Below are 7,396 nucleotides of genomic sequence, written 5' to 3' on the forward strand. Positions count from 1 at the left end.
GATGCAAAATTGGTAACTATGCCAAGACTATTAAGATAGGTAATTGGAAACAAATGTTATACAGTTATTTAAAACTAATTTGATGTGATTTGTGCCTTCTGACAAAGAAAGCCTGAATTATGAGTCAATATTCTTGCATTTTGTAATTCTTATTAATCTTAGCCTATCATTTATGACACAAAGACTATTGTGATCCCATTGTATTATATGAACTTTTTCACCAAACAAAACAAACTAAAACAAAACTTGTAAAACTTGTATTCAAGTAGCTTCTATAAAAGGTCACTCAGGTACATTACATTTGGTGAATATATAAAAACATGATTTAAAATATTAGAATAAATAGTTATTGATATTTAACTAAGTAGCCAACTATTATGGGTTCTTAAAGTTTAAAAACAATAACAAAAGCAGCAGCAACAACAAAAGCAAACAAACAGAAAAAGCAAAAACAAAAGCAAAGAATCACAGCAGCTGTCTCTACTCTGTATTACTTTATGTGCTTTATTCACTGGACTTCCAGTTTGACAACAGAGTCCCTCTTCTCCTAGCTGCTCTTCTGCTGCTAACTATATTTTAGGAATCCTTGAGGTTACCATTCAGCTGAAAACATGCAGCCTCTTGCTATATTTCTATAGTGATATAGAGTAAAATCCACATAAATTTCTGGGACAATGGAGCATCCGCATTTCAGCTGCTGATAGGTAGGAGGATTGGCAATTCTGAGATGAGTAACAGTCCTGGATCAGTCACTCTAACGTTCTTGCATGTTACAAAAACGGGAAGGGTACAAAGAAGTGTGAGCTCATTTTCAAAGTGTACCCAGTATGTCCTTCTAACCTTAAATTTATTTTTAAAAGACTTATATCTGCTTACCATATTAATGAGCATTCTCATGTGTGTGAGACTTATTGGCTTTAGGAAAGATTTCATTAAATCCCCAAATTAAATCAGACCTTCCTATCTTACTCACATAAAATACTCTATAATTTTTCTTCTCAGCAATTATCACATTTTATAATTGCATAATGATATGATTGCATGATTAATATCTATATTAAATTCAACTTGCATAGATAGCTATTGAATTTATATTGAGAACCAGACAGAGTGCTTATCATTTTTTACTTTTAATAACTCTTGGGGCACGTTCGTTATCTTATTCCTTTCTGCTCTTTGACGCTGCAGAGGAAGCATTGCTGAAGGCTCTCATCACCCTGCTGTCATGTCTAAGTCAGAGTCTCCCAAGGAGCTGGAACAGCTGCTGAAGCTCTTCAACAGAGAGATGAGCTTCAAAACAACCAACGAGAGTCTGAGGAGCCATTTTGAGCAATGGAGAACACTCACCGACCGTATGGTAATGAGAGATCCAAACACCAAGAGATACAGGGGCTTTGGGATTGTCACATACGCCACTGTGGAGGAAGTGGATGCTGCCATGAATGCAAGACCACACAAGATAGATGGACGAGTTGTGGAACCTAAGAGAGCTGTGTCAAGAGCTCAGAAGCCAGGTGACCACTTAACTGTGAAAAATATTTTTGTTGGTGGTATTAAAGAAGACACTGAAGAAAATGACCTATTAGATTATTTTGAGGATTATGGAAAAATTGAAGTGATAGAAATTATGACTGTGCCCATGTGTTAGAGACACAAGCTAAAGGGCCCAAATGAGGAAGCCTCAGTTTCACTTCGGAGTGAGAAGAAAGCAACAACAAGTTGGGAGAGAGAGAGGAACAAGGGGGTGAAAGGAGATGGGGGGTGGGGGAAGAGGGAAACATGATCTAGTATTGGGTGGGGGAAAAGCACTGATGCCCTGAGGGCTAGCAGAAAGAATGAAAACCGGCAACCTCGGGAGGAAGGAGTTGGGAGCACCCTCCCAAATGTACCAGAGACCTGGGAAGTAAAAGACTCTCAGGACTCAAAGCAGGGGACCCTAGAAATGCCCCAAAGAGGGGAGAGGGAACTTGTTGAGCCCACCTCCAACAGGAAAACATGGCATCAAGTGAGGGATGGAGCTGCTATCCCACAGTCAAAACTCTGACTCACAATTCTTCCTGTCTTAAAGAAATGCAGGGAAGGAAATGGAGAAGAGCCTGAGGAAAAGAAGGTCCACTGACAGACCCAAAGTGGGATCTAGCTCAAGGGGAGTCCCCAAGACCTGACACCATTACTGAGGCTATAGGGTGCTCACAAAGAAATGGAGCTATCACGACTGCCCTCCAGAAGACCTAACAAGCAGCTGAAAGAGTCACATGCAGATATGTGCACCCAAACAATGAACAGAAGCTGGAGGAAGCTGAGGATGTGGGCAAATCTATAGGAGGACCAATGGTCTCAATTAACCTGGGCCCGTGAGATCTCTCAGACACTGGATCACCAACCAGACAGCATAGAGCAGCTGATATGAGGCTCCCAAGACATATACAGCAGAGGACTCCCAGGTCTGGGTTCAATCAGAGATGTACCTAGCCCTTAAGAAATTGGAGGCCCCAGGAAATTTGGAAGTCTGGTGGGATGGGAGACTCTCGTATAGGGGAGTGGGGAGGAGGTATGGGATGTGGAACATGTGGAGAGTGGACCAGGAGGGTAATAAAATCTGGAGTGTAAACAACGACTTTATGAAATTAGTAGGCAAATGGTTGGAACTGGGAAAATATCATCCTGAGTGAGCTAACCCAATCACAGAAAGACATACATGGTAGCACTCACTGATAAGTGGCTATTAGCCCAAATGGAATTACCCTAGATGCCTAGAACAAATGAAACTCCAAATGATCAAAATGTGAATACTTCCTCCTTCTTTAAAGGGAACAAAAATACCCTTGGCAGGGAATAGAAGGCAAAGAAAGAGAGACAGAAGAACCCATTCAGAGCCTGCCCCCATGTGGCCCATACATATACAGCCACCCAATTAGACAAGATGGATGAAGCAAAGAAGTGCAGACCTACAGGGCTAGGAAGTAGATCTCTCCTGAGAGACACAGCCAGAATACAGCAAAATACAGAGGCGAATGCCAGCAGCAAACCACTGAACTGGAGAATAGGACCCCCGTTGAAGGAATCAGAGAAAGAACTGGAAGAGCTTGAAGGGCTCAGACCCCATATGTGCAACAATTCAAGCAACCAGAGCTTCAGGGACTAAGCCACTACCTAAAAGACTATACATGGACTGACCTGGACTCACCTCATAGGTAGCAATGAATATCCTAGTAAGAGCACCAGTGGAAGGGAAGCCCTGGGTCCTGCTAGACTGAACCCCTAGTGAACTAGACTGTTGGAGGAAGGCGGCAATGGGGGGAGGGTGGGGAGGGGAACACCCATAAGGAATGGGATGGGGGAGGGTGATGTTTGCCCGGAAACCGGGAAAGGGAATAACACTCGAAATGTATATAAGAAATATTCAAGTTAATAAAAAAAAAATCTGGAGTGTAAAGATAAATGAATGAATAAATAAATAAATAAATAAATAAAGAAAGAAAGAAAGAAAGAAGGAAAGGAAGAAAAGAAGAAAGAAAGAAAGAAAGAAAGAAAGAAAGAAAGAAGGAAAGAAAGAATAAACTTATAAAAGATTTAGAAAAGAGAAATTATGACTGACAGAGGCAGTGGAAAAAGGAGGGATTTTGCTTTTGCTTTTGACACCTTTGATAACCATGACTCTGTGGATAAGATTGTTATTCAGAAATACCATACTGTGAATGGTCACAACTGTCAATTACGAAAGGCTCTGTTGAAGCAAGAGATGTCTAGTGCTTCATCCAGCCAGAGAGGTAGAAGTGGTTCTGGAAACTGGTGGTGATTGTGGACGCAGTTTTGGAGGCAAAGGCAATTTTGGTCAAGGAGAGAACATCAGTGGGTGCCACTGAATCTGGGGCATAGATGTGTAGAATTAAGATGCCCTCTTGTTGAATTTTTGTTGTTGTTTTGTTTTTTTGTTTTTTGTTTTGTTTTTTTGTTTTTGTTTTTTGTTTTGTTTTGTTTTGTTTTTTTGATGAGTAACATGTTCCTCCCTGTCTCTTTTGTTCATTTTCACTTGGAAGTCTATGTTAGACTGTATATTGGAATGGCTACTCCAGTTTGTTGCTTAAGTCCATTTGCTTCAAAAATATTTTTCAGCCCTTTATAATAATATAATGATTATCTTTGTTGCTGGGATGTACAGCCAAATGATGGATTCTGTTTATATATCCATTCTATTAGCCTATGCCTTTTTACTGGGGATCTGAGTCTATTAATGTTGAGAGGAATTAATGATTGTTACTTACTGTTATTTTGACATTTTTGGTGGCTGTGTGTGTGTGTGTGTGTGTGTGTGTGTGTGTGTGTGTGTTTCTCGTCTGTTGGTTTTAATGGTATAATATTTATTTCTCATATTTTCTTGAGGATAGCCATATTGGGTTGGAATTTTATTTCTAGTATCCTCTGTGTAGCTGTGTTCATGGAAAGGTGTTATTTAAATTTGGTTTTGTCATGGAATATTTTAGTTATCCCAACTATGGTGACTGAAACTTTTGCTGGATATAGTATTCTAGGCTAACATCTGTGGTCTCTTAGGGTCTGTAATAATTCTGCCAAGACCATTCTAGCTTTCAGAGTCAGATGAAAATTGGTTGTAATTCTGATAGGTCTGCCTGTATATGTTACTTGGCCTTTCCCCTTGTTGCTTTTAATATTCTTTCTTTGTGCTGTAGTTTTAGTATTTTTATAGGAGGAGTTTCTTTTCTAGTCCAATTTGTTTGGTGTTTTGTAAGCATCTTGTACCTTTATAAGCATCTCTTTCTTCAAGTTAGAGACATTTTCTTATATTATTTTGTCAAAAGATATTTTCTGGGTCTTTGGATTGGGAATCCTTCATCTTCTCCTTCTCCTTCTCCTTCTCCTTCTCCTTCTCCTTCTCCTTCTCCTTCTCTTCTCCTTCTCCTTCTCCTTCTCCTTCTCCTTCTCATTCTTCCTTCTCCTTCTCCTTCTCTCCTTCTCCTTCTCTTCTCCTTCTCCTTCTCCTTCTTCTTCTTCTTCTTCTTCTTCTTCTTCTTCTTCTTCTTCTTCTTCTTCTTCTTCTTCTTCTTCTTCTCCTTTTTTTTTTTTTTCTCTTCCTCCTCCCCCCCCTCCTCCCCCCCTCCCCCCTCCTCCCCCCTCCTCCTCCTCCTACTGCTATCACTACCACTACTGCTACCAGTCTGCTGCTGCTGCTGCTGCTGCTGCTGCTACTACTACTACTACTACTACTACTACTACTACTACTACTACTACTGCTATTACTACTACTACTAGTACTACTACTACTATTCTTAGATTTGGTCTTACATTTGATACCAGATTTCCTGGATATTTTGTATCATGAACTTTTTACGTTTTATATTTTCTTTGACTGATATATTGATTCCTTCTATCATATCTTCTACATCTGTGATTCTCTCTTTCATTTCCTCTTTTATGTCGATGATATTTATGTCTGTAGTACCTGTTCTCTTAGGTTTTCCCATCTCCAGAATTCCCTTAGTTTGTGTTTTCTCTACTGCTTCCATTTCTTTTCTTTTTAAGGTCTTGGACACTTTTATTCACATCTTTCACTTGTTTTATTGTATTTTCTCTGGTTTCTTTATATTCATTTTCCTCCTCTGTAATGCATTCATCATTTGAGTATATTTTCCTGTATTTCATGAAGAGATTTATTCATGTCCTCTTTAAAGGCCTTTATTATTTTTATAAGATTGGATTTAAAATCCCCTCCTTGTGCTTCGGTTTTACTAGGGAATACAGGGTTTGTTGTAGAAGAATAGCTGGACTCTAGTGGTACCATATTCACCTGGGTCTAGTTGTGTTCTTATGCTGTCTTTTAGGCATCTATTTTTCCCTGGTGTTGGTTGGATAATCCCGATGGCAGCAAGACTTTTTTAGAAAGTGGGGTGAATCATGGGCTAGACCTTGGAGATCAGTGTTCCTTTTGTGTGTGTGTGTGTGTGTGTGTGTGTGTGTGTGTGTGTGTGTGTATGTGTGTGTGTGCCTCAGGCAGACCCCACTGTGCAGGCTCTGATTTGGGTAAAAACTACTCTTCATGTTGTGTCCTATCAGACATGGGGGTTGAGTCAACCAGGCTCTCCCAGGCTGACCAACTGGGGTGATGGGTGGATGCAAATAGGATGGGTGCTTGGGCAGGATTTCAAGCTGGGCATCTGAAAAGTTCCACTGGGAAGAAGACTCTTGGATCACACAAGGTTCCTAATGACCAGAGAGCTTTCTTTCTCTATGTATTAGTTTCACAAACACATATATAAACACAGATACACACAAACAAAAACATGTATACTTACACACACACACACACACACGCACACACACAAACACTCACAACTCTATATTTAAATGTATCCCTAGTTGATAGATGTAAAGTTTTCTGAGAATATAGCTTCTGATTTATTTACTTTTCTAATATGTATAATCATATGATTAATATGTTTCTGATCATGTAATACCTGAACCATTCTTGCTTAACTCTGAACCACTCTTCTTTAACTCTGACATGTTTAAAACTTTTGAAGAGAGTTTTTATATAAGGCCTATTGTTTAGAGAGACTATTTTCCAGCAAGACTTTCAACGATTGTACAGATTAATTACTGTTTTCTAACCGAGAGTACAGTAAGTACATATTCCTGACTTGTGTTCAGTACCCACTGGGTGGCTCAATAATTTCAACTCATGTTTCTCCAATGTCCTGGGACCACCTGAGTATGTACCCAATGTGGCCTTTGCAATCCCTAAAGTAACATTTCAGTTTAGCACAGGCTGACTCTCACTATGTGTCTGAGGTTTAAAAAAAAATCAAGGATATAATGTCTAAGTTTCCTAATGCTGGTGCCATTTCTACACTTGCACCATGTTGCTTCTCCCTGATTCTTTGAGCCAGAGAAAGATGCCCAAGGGATCAAGACTCAACGATCCTCTCTAATGAGAGAAGCTGCAAAGTAAGCGACAAAAAGAATACAACATAAAAGGAACTAAATAATGTCTGATGCTTTTTTGCAAACTTTAATCTGCCTCCCTCAGCAATTTATCCCTTATTAGCTTTGTTCTACGTTTGTGTTAATGGCACATGTTATAAAAAAGAAACTACTTGGGCTGGAGGGATGGCTCAGTGGCTAAGAGCACCAACTGCTCTTCCAGAGGTCCTTATTTCAAATTTCAGCAACCACATGGTAGCTCACAACGTCTGTAAATGAGATTTGATAACCTTTTCTTTTGTGCCCAAAGACAGCTATATTGTATTCATACATAATAAATAAATAAATAAATAAATAAATAAATAAATAAATAAATAAAGCTACTTAGTAAGTGAACAATTTCAGCTTTAGTCACATTTACATAGCAGTCACTCTCAGCATATGCCCCTTCCCAACT

General features: G+C 39.4%; 1 pseudogene; it reads left to right on the top strand.

Moving 5' to 3' along the window:
• Nucleotides 1-1,225: 1,225 nt before the first annotated feature.
• Nucleotides 1,226-3,866, top strand: LOC116907188 (annotated as a pseudogene).
• Nucleotides 3,867-7,396: the final 3,530 nt, after the last annotated feature.

This window comes from Rattus rattus, chromosome 8 (genome assembly GCF_011064425.1).
Source record: "Rattus rattus isolate New Zealand chromosome 8, Rrattus_CSIRO_v1, whole genome shotgun sequence".
In the NCBI taxonomy this organism is placed as follows: Eukaryota; Metazoa; Chordata; class Mammalia; order Rodentia; family Muridae; genus Rattus; species Rattus rattus.